This window comes from Fukomys damarensis, unplaced genomic scaffold (assembly GCF_012274545.1).
Source record: "Fukomys damarensis isolate Sample0158 unplaced genomic scaffold, DMR_v1.0_HiC HiC_scaffold_33, whole genome shotgun sequence".
Lineage (NCBI taxonomy): Eukaryota > Metazoa > Chordata > Mammalia > Rodentia > Bathyergidae > Fukomys > Fukomys damarensis.
Genome location: NW_022900945.1, coordinates 18,123,524 through 18,136,112, shown reverse-complemented (window position 1 = coordinate 18,136,112; position 12,589 = coordinate 18,123,524). Strand labels below are relative to the sequence as shown.

At 34.3% G+C, this 12,589-nt stretch overlaps 1 protein-coding gene across 5 annotated transcripts in view; it reads right to left on the bottom strand.

Annotated features, from left to right (window-relative positions):
- Positions 1–12,577, bottom strand: part of Spata1 (spermatogenesis associated 1) — a 58,216-nt gene extending 45,639 nt beyond the window's left edge. For 4 of the 5 annotated variants that reach the window (XM_010636725.2, XM_010636728.2, XM_010636729.1 and 1 more), the window contains exons 1-2: positions 12,487–12,577; positions 1,098–1,184 (exon numbers count right to left, since the gene is read on the bottom strand). The gene's annotated coding sequence lies outside the window, so the exon portion shown is untranslated. The remainder of the gene's footprint in view (positions 1–1,097; positions 1,185–12,486) is intronic. The other variant, XM_010636726.2, reaches the window with a different exon arrangement.
- Between the last annotated feature and the right edge of the window lie 12 nt (positions 12,578–12,589).

Genomic DNA, 12,589 nt, shown 5'->3' with positions numbered 1-12,589 from the left:
AAAAAAAAAAAAAAAAAAAAAAAAAAATCAAAATACAAAGCTAGCCAACAAGAGACATAGATCCCAGTCAGCCACAAGACCCTAAGGGTAAACAGCTGATACTTCGCAGTATACCACATTGAAAACTATGATATCCAGTAAGTTAAGTGTATTAAATGCACTTTGTTTTCAACTTATGATGGATTTATCAAGATGTAACCTCATGCTAAATAGAGGATAATTAGGTAAATTAATTACATTGTATTGGACTTTAGATCAGGACATATTTTACTACTGTAAACAAATCATTTTCTCTGAGCAAAAAATTAAGTATGTAGTAGTTTATATAACATTGAGTTGTACTTTTGGAAGTAGAAGTATACAAATGACTATAGAATGATGAAAAGTTTTCCAATTCCTCAATAAATGTAACCATTCACTCCAGATTAAAATAGTAGTCTAAGAGAATTTATGACAGTTTACAAGAATGCATGATAAAGTTAAAATATATATAAATATATGACTGAAAAACAAAGCAGCTGACATATTATTTTAAAAAGGAATCATCAATGTGAGTCAGTCCTTAAGTATATGACAGTTACACCAACATCAAGCTAGAAACTTTTTTAGATTTCAAAGCGTTGCTCTTCCTTGGTTTATATTAAAATTTCAAGTCCTCTGATCTAACCCTAATTATAGCTCTGTGAAATCCTATCAGATACTGTTTTAATGATATAAAAATTAAAAGATTATTTTCCAAGATATACATCTAAATCAGTTTCACATATTACTGCCTGTATAAATTTCTTACAATTAAAAAATGTGATTCATAATTTTTACTATCTGAAATGTTATTTTAAATACATCACTAAGAAAATATTTAGTTTCATTTCTGTATCTATTGAAACGCTCTTCCTGCCTACTTAGTTTCTATTATGAACCTAAATTATGACTCATTTGCATATATGGCCACTTCCTTGATAAGAATTTGATATAATAATTATACTACGTTACAGTGTAGATCTAGACTGTTTCCCCAAAGCCTCATGTGTTCAGAGATGGAGTTTTTGGAAGGTGATCACTTGGAAGGTGGTTGATTACAGGGGCTGTATACTTACCAGTGGACCGATACTGAAGGATCCATAACTTCATGTGCTGTTAGGAGGTTGGATATACTCTGGAGAAGCAAGTCTCTGAGGTGTGACCTGTAAGAGCATATCTCTCCTGTTGCCTTCCTTCCTCTCTACTTCCTAATGACCATGATATGAACAGCTTTCCTCCACTATGCTCTTTCTGCCTTGAAGCCTGACTATAACCATAAGCCAAAATAAACCTCTCCTCCTTTAAGTTGTGTTGGGTATTGTATCCAGGGACAAGAAAGTGACTAAGATATATATATATGAGAATGCATTGATTATTGGTAAGTTAGAAAGCTATAACTTTTAGTTTCTGTAAATATTAACATATTTTAATTCAGAAACATTTCTAAGTAAGCGAAATGAGAACAAGTCACTCAAGACGTGCTTTGTAATTATCCTAGGGTAAACTGGCCCATTATATTATCCCTTCTAAGATAACAGCAAAGAAGTCATGTTTTCGATTATAAGAACTCCCTTTGTTATTTCTGATTGGATCAGTGCTGGAGACCAAATCCTGGGCCAGCAGGATAAAATGGCCCAACATCAATAGATGAACCTTTAGGAATTAAAATTGGGAAAATATCTCAAGATTAAAGTATTAGTTGGTAGTTACCAAAGGAAGAATAAATTAGAAAAAGAACTAAAGTAGAAAAATTACTCATGAATTAGTATCATACTCATCAGATAAGCCCACATTATGAGTTATACCTATAATTATTTGTAAATAGACATTAAAAAGTAGAATAAGTGAACTACTCATGGGAGGCATATAAAAAAGATACATAGCTTATTCACATTTACAGATAGGCACTACAGAGAACAATTCTTGATTACTTTCTTCTGCTGAAGCCATGAGGCTTGGATCTACCTGCAGTTTGGTCTATTATTGGGAAAATTCTTGGTTTTGGATTTTCAGGGACTATCAGTCTCCACTACTGCTGTGTTGATCTTTGTAATAATCTCTCCAATGATTGAGGTAACATGAATAATTGTTACTAAAATGAAGAGGCTAATTAAAACTTCAGGCATGCTTAGAACTTGTAGTAGATCCTAACTAAATCACATATGCAATCTTGACATGTAACATTTGGGATTTTCAAATTCTTTACCTATTACTAATTAGCTCATGAGTGAAATATTGCCAACAATTCAAACAAAAGGAGACTCAATAACCAGAGTGATTGTGGCGTTCTGGTCTAATCTCTCATGTAATGCAACATTTTGCTTTACAATACTACTGCCAAGAATGGAAAATCAACTTTATCTTGCACACAAATTCCAAGTGAGTCACTAGGCTGGGGACATAGCTCAGTGGTATAGCACATACCAGACATGCTCAAGGTCTGGAGTTTAGCTCCCAGCAACACAGAAAAAAAAATTTAAAATGTAATAAATAAGTCACTGAAAAAGACCCAAGATCACATCCAGTCTCAATAGGAAAAAAAAATACAGATATTATTATAGTTGACTATGGTTTTGGGAAGAATGACTTTGTCAGTAGCAGAGCTGAAAATCAAGCTTGAGAATTTCTGGTGCTCTGAATTTCTAGTGTTAAGAAACAAGGATTCTGCTAATTTCTAGTACCTGTCTGATTTTATAATAGGACATACACAACTGAAACTCAATGGATTTTATATTTTTAAAGTTTTTAAAAAAATAATTTTATTGGTACACTTTTGACATACATAATGATCACATTAATCATAGGTAATTTGTACTTTTACGTAATATATCTTAATTATTTTTCCCCCATTCCGTACCCTTCCCTTCAATCCTTCTTCCCTCCTGCCTTTTCAAAACTGTTTCTATTGTTTTGCTTCCATTCTATTTCTTTATCCCTACTTCCTGCCTTCTCTTCCCCATTCCTTCTTCTTTGTTCCTTTCCCCATTTGAACATTTTCTCCCTACTTCCCAGTATCAATCATCCATCTTGGTCCTTATTTAAACTTTTGAGTTTCTCACAGAAGAGACTGTGCTACTGAAACATTTGTCTAATTTATTTCACTTACAATTATGTTCTTAAGGTGCATCCATTTACCTAAAATGTCTCAAGTTTATCATTCTTCATGGCAGTGTAGCACTCCATTGCATTTAAAAATCAAATTTTTTTGGTTCATTCATTGATGGGCATCTGGGCTGTTTCCAAGATTTAGCTATTACAAATTGTGCTGCTGTAAACATGGGTGTGCATATACTGTTGTGGCATGATGCTTTTAACTGTTTTGGGAAGATACCTAGAAGAGGTATAGCTGAGTCAAATGGAATCTCTAGTTTTAGTTTTTTGAGGAAATCTCTGTATTGATGTGCATGGATATGCACAAGTGCATATCCACCAAGAGTGGAAGAGGGATCCTTTTCCCCCATAGCCATGCCAGCATAACTGATGCTCCATGGATTTTATATTTTAAGTTTTTAAAAATAATTTTATTGGTACATATTTGATATACATAATGATCACTTTCAACATAGGGAATTTGTGCCTGTACATATTTTGATTTTCCCCCAATTCCCTTCCTCTCCCTTCAACACTTCTTTCCCTTATTTACAAAAGCTTTGTTTTCATTTTTTTCTATTCTTTTTCTTCCTTTTCCCTTCCTTCCCTTCTCCCTGTCCCTTGTTCACCTTTCAATTTGAACATTTTTTCCCTTATCAATATCTATCATCTACTTTGGCCCTTATTTGTACTTTTGGTTTGCCAGCATTTGTTATTGATTTCTTGATGATAGCCATTCTTTCTGGAGATGGAATCTCAGTGTTAATTTGTATTTCTTGAATGACCAGTGATGTTGAATTTTTTTTCACATATTTATTTGCCATTTGTACTTCTTCATTTGAAAAATGTCTATTCATTTCAGATTGTTTTTGGATTAGGTCTTTAAATTTGGGGATGTGATTTTTTTGAGTTCTCTATATATTCTAGATGTTAGTCCTTTATCTGAGGAATAACTAATAAAACGTTTCCCACTCTGTGGGTTGTCTTTGCTCTGTTGGTGGTTTCTTTTGCTGTGCAAAAGCTTTTGGATATGATGTGATATCATCTGTTCATTTTTTGTAGTATTTCCTCTGATTGGGGCTTTGTTCATAAAGTCTTTGCCTACAACTGTGTCTTCAAAAAGGTTTACCTATTCTATCTTCCAGAAGATTTTAATATTTATATCTAATATTTAATATTTAGATCTTTGACTCATTTCAATTTTAGTTTAGTGCATGGTGAGAGATATGGGTCTAGGTTTAATCTTTGGCATGTGGAAAATCAGCTTTCCCAGGACCATTTATTAAAGAAGCTATCTTTCTTCCAGTCAAGGTGTTTGGCCTCTTTGTCAAAGATAAGATAGCTGAGTGTGTTTGAAATTGTTTTTTCATCTTCTATTCTGTTCCACTGATCCTCAGGTCTCTGTTTGGCCAGTAACATAGTATTTATCATGGTAGTTTTGTAGTATATAAAGTCTGGGATTGTGATATCCCCTGCCTTGCCTTTCCATGTTCAAATGGAAAGGGGAACAAGGGATGGGGGATGAAGGGAATTGCTTTCACTATTCTAGGTCTCTTCTGGTTCTAAACGAATTTTAGGATTGTATTCTCTAGTTCTGTGAGGTATGCTATTGGTATTTTGATCAGGATTGTATTATATCTGCATAACAATTTTGTAAGTATGCTCATTTTCACTATATTGGTTCTGCCTATACAAGAACAGGGGTATTGTTTTATTTTCTGATATCCTCTTCCATCTCCTTTTTCAGAGTACTGTAGTTTTCAATTTAAAGGTCTTTTATTTCCTGTGTTAGACTAATTCCTAAGTATTTCATTTTTCTTGATGCTACTGTGAGAGGTGTTATTTCCCTAATTTCTTTCTCAATAAATTTATTTTTATACAGGAAGACTATTGATTTTTGAATGCTTACTCTGTATCCAGCTATGCAACTGAATTTGGTTATTAAATTTAGAAGCCTTTTTGGTGGAGCTTTTGGGGTCTTCTAAGTAAAATATCATGTCATTTGCAAATAATAATTTAACTTTTTCCTTTCCTATCATTATCCTTTCTCTTGTCTAATTGCTCGGGCTAATGTTTCCAGAAATATATTGGGCAGGAGTGTCAACAGTGGGCATCCTTGTCTTGCCCCAGATTTTAAAGTTAAAACTTCCAGGTTTTGACAATTTAGTATGATACTGGCTGTTGGTTTGTCATAGATTGCTTTTATTTGATTGAGATAAAGTTTCTATTCCAATTTTTATAGGGTTATCATGAATGGGTGTGAAATGTTTTTTCTGATTATTGAGATGTTTTTGTTCTTGGATTTGTTAATAAGGTAATATTACATTTAGTCTATGTTGAACCATCCTTGCATCCCTGGGATGAATTGTATTTGATTATGATGTATAATCTTCTTGATGATTTGATGGCTGCTTGCCAGTATTTTACTGAGGATTTTTGCATCTATATTCATTAGGATTGGCCTGTAGTTCTCATTTTTGGTTGGATCCTTCTCTAGTTTTGCCATCAGGGTAATACTTCCTTCCAGGAATGAGCTTCCAGGAATACTTCCTCTCCTTCAACTCCATTAAAGACATTGGAGTAGTGGCATTAAATCTTCTCTTAAGTCTTGCAGAATTCAGCAGTGAATTCATCAAGACCTGGGCTTTTCTTTGCTGGTAGTTTTAAAATTACTTCTTTAATTTCATTGACTGATATTGGGTCATTTAGAATTGTTTAATCTTGATTCAGTTTTGATAATTCATATGTGTCTAGAAATTTGTCCGTTTCTTCTGAGTTTTCTATGTCTTTAGAGTACAGGTTCCCAAAGTAGGTATTGATGATCTTCTGAGTTTCTTTTTTTTTAAATTAAAGACTGCAAACATACATGACAAGAAATGAAGATACTAAATAAAAATTTCAAATATACATATATATGACAGCAAAAGGATATGAAATAAACAAAAATGTATGCAACACAGCCTGATAATTCAAATACATTATTAGTTTGGTATGACCATCAAACATTTTATGTTCTTTCTCATTTTCTTTTTGTATATTTTTGAAATAATGTATTTACAAATAAAACAAAGTCACAAATTATAGTTGAGAAACTGTCCTCAAAATTTTATGATTTAAAAACTCCTTGGTTTTATTAATTTGATAAATATCATATGCTTGTTGATTTGTATCACTTACATTTTCTAACAAAACTTCCCACAGAAAAGATACTTATATTTGAAATCCAAAAACAACTGAGTTCACATTTTTAAGATCAAATTTTTCTATTTTATTATATTCCATACTTATTTTTATTATATTTTTATAAGCATAATGACAGAATTTAACACCAATACATATGTAATATTCTTCCCAAACAAATGACTATGAATTAAATCAAGCATGTAATTTAGAGAAATCATAAGGTTGGCAGAGAAACTATGGATATGCCAAATGTGCAAAATCCTACCACATTCATGACCATGTCTCTTATTTAATAGTGCACATATACGTGTAAAAACATACCCCCCATACATATACACAATGCATATTTTCCACAATACAATATATACTTAGGTATAATAAAACAGTGCAGTGATGTGTGGAATGTTTGTGATTTGTGTGATTTGAGAAAAGCAAATATCATCTTTGAGGCAGTTGGAGAATTTGTAATATGTACTAGATACTGAATGATATTAACGATTTATTATCCATTTATTTAAGTATAGTTATGATACAATTTACTTAAATATTAATATTCATTATCAGTAGAAAATAGGTACAAAGATATATTGATAACAACAAAATTTGTCTTAATAAATTTCCAACCAAACAAGTTGTAGTGACAGAAAAGGAAGTTTGCAGAAGGCAAAGATGAGAGAGGAGAATGATGGATGGATCGTAATACTTTTCATACTACTCATATATATACAAATTTCATAAATTCTCAAATAAAAAAGCAAAAAAAAAAGAGAACCAAAATAACTCATCGATTTGGTAGACCAACATATAAAGATTAATGCGTTGATAAATTTTAAAAATATGAAATGTAAAGCCTGATATTTAGCTCAGTAGTGCTGCACCTGCCTAGCCAGAACAATGTGCTGAGTTTAATCCCCAGAACCAGGGAAAGAAAAAAACAGGAAAAGAAAAGAGAAAATGAGCATATGTGCTTTCTAACATACTCAATAGATTGAAAATAAATTATTTATCTCTTCCTGTTGAATTGTTCCCTTCATAAGGATTAGTCTCTTTCAATCAGTTAAGGTTTTATTGCATTATGACCTGATAAAATGTATGGTATAATCTCAATTCCTTTGGATTTATTTGAGCATGTTCTATGACCTAGTATGCAGTCTATTTTACAGAAAGTCTCATGTGGGGCTGAGAAGAATGTGTATCCTCTTCTTGTGGGTGGAACACTGTAGTAGCTATCTACTAAATCCATTTGTTCAAAGATTTGGTTTAGTTCTGATATTTGATGTTTTTGCCTAGTTGATCTATTTGTGACAATGGAGTATTAAAGCTCCCCATTACAATTGTATTAGTGTTTATCTGATTTTTTCATATCCATTAATATTTGTTCTTTATAGTGGGGCATACTGGTATTTGGTGCATATACATTTATGATTACCTCTTCCTGTTAGGTAATTCCTTTAACAAGTATGTAGTGACTTTGTTACTTTGATCAGTCTTGGCTTGAAATCTACTGTCTGTAGTAAGACTAGGGTTGGTGCTGATTCTGGTGCTTCCATCTCCACAGATGTTCAGGCTGATCCTAGCCTGGTGTTGTGGCATTAGGGCCTGAGTTGTTCAGCCTACAACACTCTCGGGGTCACTTGCTGGCCTGACCTTGGCTCCCTGGTCCCGAGTGTCTCCTGAAGTTGTCCCTCACTCAGTCACTGTGAGATTTTAACACTGGGAACCCTGAGACAAACTCAGCAGGTAGTTGCTCCAAGTCTTGGGTTCAGTTAGCTCCTCCTTAAAATGGCATCTTGTCAAGAACCTTCTCCAGGGAACACGACAGTCCCTTGTGCTGGAGTCACTTATCAGTTGTTAAGAGCACATAGCATTCAGTGCTCCATTCCACTGGTGCACTTCTCCCTTCAGGCCTCTGGAATCACCTACCCTGACTATGTCCCTAAATATTTGATCCTACTCTTTTAGTCTGTAAGCCTGGAGTCAGGGACAAAGTACAGTTTGCTCCCTTCTTTTTCTCTGTTGTGATCTGTCTTTTCACTTTCTCTATGAACTTCAATTTTCCCTTCAGATTCTTCCTGTGTCCCAAGGATACACTCCTCTCCTTTTCTTCCCCAAGGTGCTATTTTCCAATGTCTGAAGCCCAAATTTGAGAGGTTTTTTTTGTTGTTTACTGCTCCACCATCTTCTCAGAAGTACTCAATGAATTTAAGAAATCCCAAGTAAATACTACAAACAGAAACCTCTACTATAAACATATCAATATAGTAGACTCTTACACAAAATAAGTAAATGAATTGAGAACAAGAAATGTAGCTTTCTAATTTTATGCAACCTATAAGAACATTCATTGGTATGTGTCAAGAAATCTGTCAAGAAAGTGACTTGGATATATTAAGATGCTCTGCATCTATAAAATTCTTTGATTATTTGAATGCTTAAAGAATACAAAAAAGTGATAGGGATAGTTTTACACTGGAGAAAGAGAAATCACACCACCACCAACCTCATGCCAGGTGATGGGAGTATTTTTGACATAATTTGAGTCTATTAGTTTTTTTATTATTATGTTTGTAGTACATAATAGTTACATTTATCTTGGGGAGTTGGTGAATCTTATTTTGAGATTTCTGATTCTTACGTCATCAAGGGATGAGGTCTACTTCATCAGGACAAACTCAGATTACATCTATATCCTAAGTGTTTTGCTCTGTCTAGTTCATAGTTAAACTGTAAAGTTTAATCTGATTAAAGGGTTACATGTTTAGGTAAATAATGAAATGCCTAAGGGTAGTCATTATACTTACTTACAGGATTGAAAATTATTTCCCATACAGGTCCTAATATAAATAAAATGGCTAACTTACCTTGCTGTAAGACTTTCTCAAGATATGTAGGGTCATTTTAGATTAAATGGGGTTTCAGAGAGTAACAGAATGACAATTAGAATCTATGTTAGAAAAAGAATCATAGACTCTTTTTCATATGTCCATTCAAGGCCTTTTCAGAAAGTACACTTCATAATCACAAAATAGTATCAGGACATTCTTAGCAAACTATATATATTTATTTTTTTTAACACAGAAAAAATTATTTCATTCTATTAGCCAACACAGTTAATATACAATGAAAACATAAGCATGGATTCAGAAGCAGAACACATGTTTTGGTCTTTTTCACTTCTCCATACCTTTTGGGTACCATTTCAAAAGCAACAAGAGATAAAATAGTTCTATAATTTTTTTGGACTGAAATTGTAACTACTGAATTGTTAGCTTTCTGTAACTGCAACAAAATACGTGAGAAAAATCACCTTATCAGGAGGAAAGATTTATTCTGGCTATTTCAGAGGTTTCAGTCCACAGTCTTTGGCTCTGTGGTGGCAAAGTATATCATTGCAGGAGCAGGTCACCTCACATTGAGTGGGAAGTAAACAGAAAGAGAATGGGGTTCCAGTATCACCTTCAAGGACATGCTTTTGATAATTTTCACTCGGTCTTACTCCTTAAATGTTTCACCTTCCCAAAACACCACAGGCTGACAACCAAACGTTTATCACATGGTCTTTTGGTAGACATTTAAGATCCAAACAACACGAGGTGAATGATAATGAAAGAAAAAAATGTAAATTTAAAAAATAATGGATGACATATGATTCTCTGGAAACAGGTTGTAACATCCACAGGCACTAAACTAAAAAGTAAATGAAGTCTTATGACCCACCTTATTACTAAATATCTTAAATTCTTACTTACTTACTTACTTACTTACTTACTTATTTATTTATTTATTTATTTATCTCAACTACATAGATTGAACTCAGGTCTTTGTGCTTGCAAGGCAGGCGGCAGAGCCAGAGCTAAATCCCCGGCCCCATTTATTTATTTTTGAGACACAGTCACTATGTAGTCCAGGCTGGGGTTGAGCTCCACTGATCTTCCTCAGCCTCTCAAGTGCTGGGTTTACAGGTGTGTACCATCATGCCTGTTTTTGGTAAATAAATTTCTTTATAGTTCCATATTCAATTACTCCAGTATTTGCACAGTCCCGTGGAGAGAAATATATTATCTATCTATAACAGGATAATTCAGAGTTTTAAGTTCTTTAGGCTTTTCTCTGCCACAAACTAGCCATTCAGCTATAAACAAGTCACACATTCTCTCCAAATCTCAATTTTCTTAAGCTTCTATAAAAACTGAATATAAACTCATTCTTTGAGAAAGGAGTCACAGTTCTGCATTGTCCCCTAAAAGATTGGGCTCAAGGCATGTGAATCTTAAAAAGTATTTTAGTTATTCAAATACTAAATTTAGACCTAATGAATTAAATTTAGGGTACTAAACTTAGGGTACTAAAAAGGTGACGGTAAATTTAAATTGAAAATGCTCTGCTGAAAAAACAAAATGAAATTTCTTGGTTACATTGTCATTCAGATTCTCTTGGTGAAAAATTTTTTATTATCGGGTCTATCTTTAATCATGTAAAATGTGAATTTCTATGTCTGCATGGTTGGTAAGACCTTTGAAATATTTGAGATCATTGTGGAAGGCTGTTTAGTAGATAGCAATAGGTCATGAAAAATATTTACTTTTAATTACTTCAGATACAACTGACCTTAAAGAGAATTGTGTATTTTCTTACCCAACCCAAATAAAATCCTTTATTAGGTACATATTACAGAAACTAATATAATATCTGGTGTTTACAGCAACCCACTTTGTGATTTCCTAATACAGTAGTTTAAAATTTTACAATGAAACTTTTGAGATTCAAAAACAGAACAATATAAGTTTTGCTTAGTCCTCAACATTCTTCCTCATATAAGAAATGAGCCAGATTACTATACCTGAAATACTGTCCAGAACTAATATTGTAATTTAGAGTTTCAATATATCCATATTATTGAAAATGGAACAATGTCAAGCCGGGTGTGGTGGCACACACCTGTAATCCCAGGACTTGGGAGGTTGAGGCAGGAAGATTGCTGTGAGTTCGAGACCAGCCTGGGCTACACAGTGAGTTCCAGGTCAGTCTCAACTACATAGTGAGACCCCATCTCAAAAAAATAAACAACAAAAAAAGGAACATTGTATGAGTAAGGTATATGTGTTTAATCTTGCAAATCTTTAAAGTATGAATAAGATTTTTAGTTAATAGAAAACCAAAGAAGAAATAATTTCAGATACTGAAGGAAAAAACTATTTAGGGACATACCTTTCATATTCTTTAAACATGTAATTTCATTTTTCAGTAGCAACTACAGGAAATAAGCTTTATTATTTCATTTTTGAAATGTGGAAACAGGATCAGAAAAGTTTAAATGGTTTTCCCAAGGATATCAGGTTAAGTAGTAAAATCAGAATTCCAACCTACTTTCTAACCTGCCATTACATCCACTGTATGACGTAAAATGGTAAATTTACACTGTACATTTATGTAAAGTGAAACACTGTTTAGAAGTTTTTGTTTACCCAGAGAGAATTATATGATTTTCCCAACAAGTGAGAAAAACTGTAAATATATTAGTCATAAAAATGACTCATGCTTACACAAAACATCAGTGTATTTGAGGATGGGCTACCCCAAACACAAATAGAAAAGCTTTGGAGATTGTGACTTAATACATACATTTCTAAGGGTGAAAAACCCGTTGGCATAGCTTATTTTGGTATGATCCTACTATCTCCCCTACCGATTCTTTTCGGGATAAATTTGAAACAGGAGACAATTTTAATTGAAATGAAAAAGAGCAAACTTCCCCAAACACAAAAAGTTTTATTTTTAAAAGTACACAAATACCTCAAAGGAAACGGGTAACCACAGATAGGTGAAAACTTGTACCCAGACTTCTTTACAATCTCTTCCAGGAAACCGACTGAGGGAGGGAAGTCCCGTTTAGGACGCTCTTTTCCCGCGGCCCTTTCCACCACCGGGTCTGACAGCGAAGCGGATGAGGAAGCCCGCCCGACAAAGGGTCCCTCGGGGATAAGACTGGATGTCTGGAGCCGGCTACTCCTGCTCCTAGACGTCCGCGGGCTCTTCCCCTTCTGGGCCTCAAACCCGGCCGTAAACTCTGTGAGGAAAACCGGGACCTCCGCCTCCGTCCTCCAACACAGCTTTTAGGAGCTCGTCCCACGTCTGAGCACCCTTCAAAGCCCCCGTCAGGTCTCGGCGGTTAACCACGAGCACCTTCCTTACCTCTCCCCAGATCAGCCTCTCCGGAGAGGGAAGAAGGAAGTCCAGTACTCCGCTCGCTTCCGTCCGCCGCCGCCGCCGCGCCACCGACCGCTGCTCGCGCGGC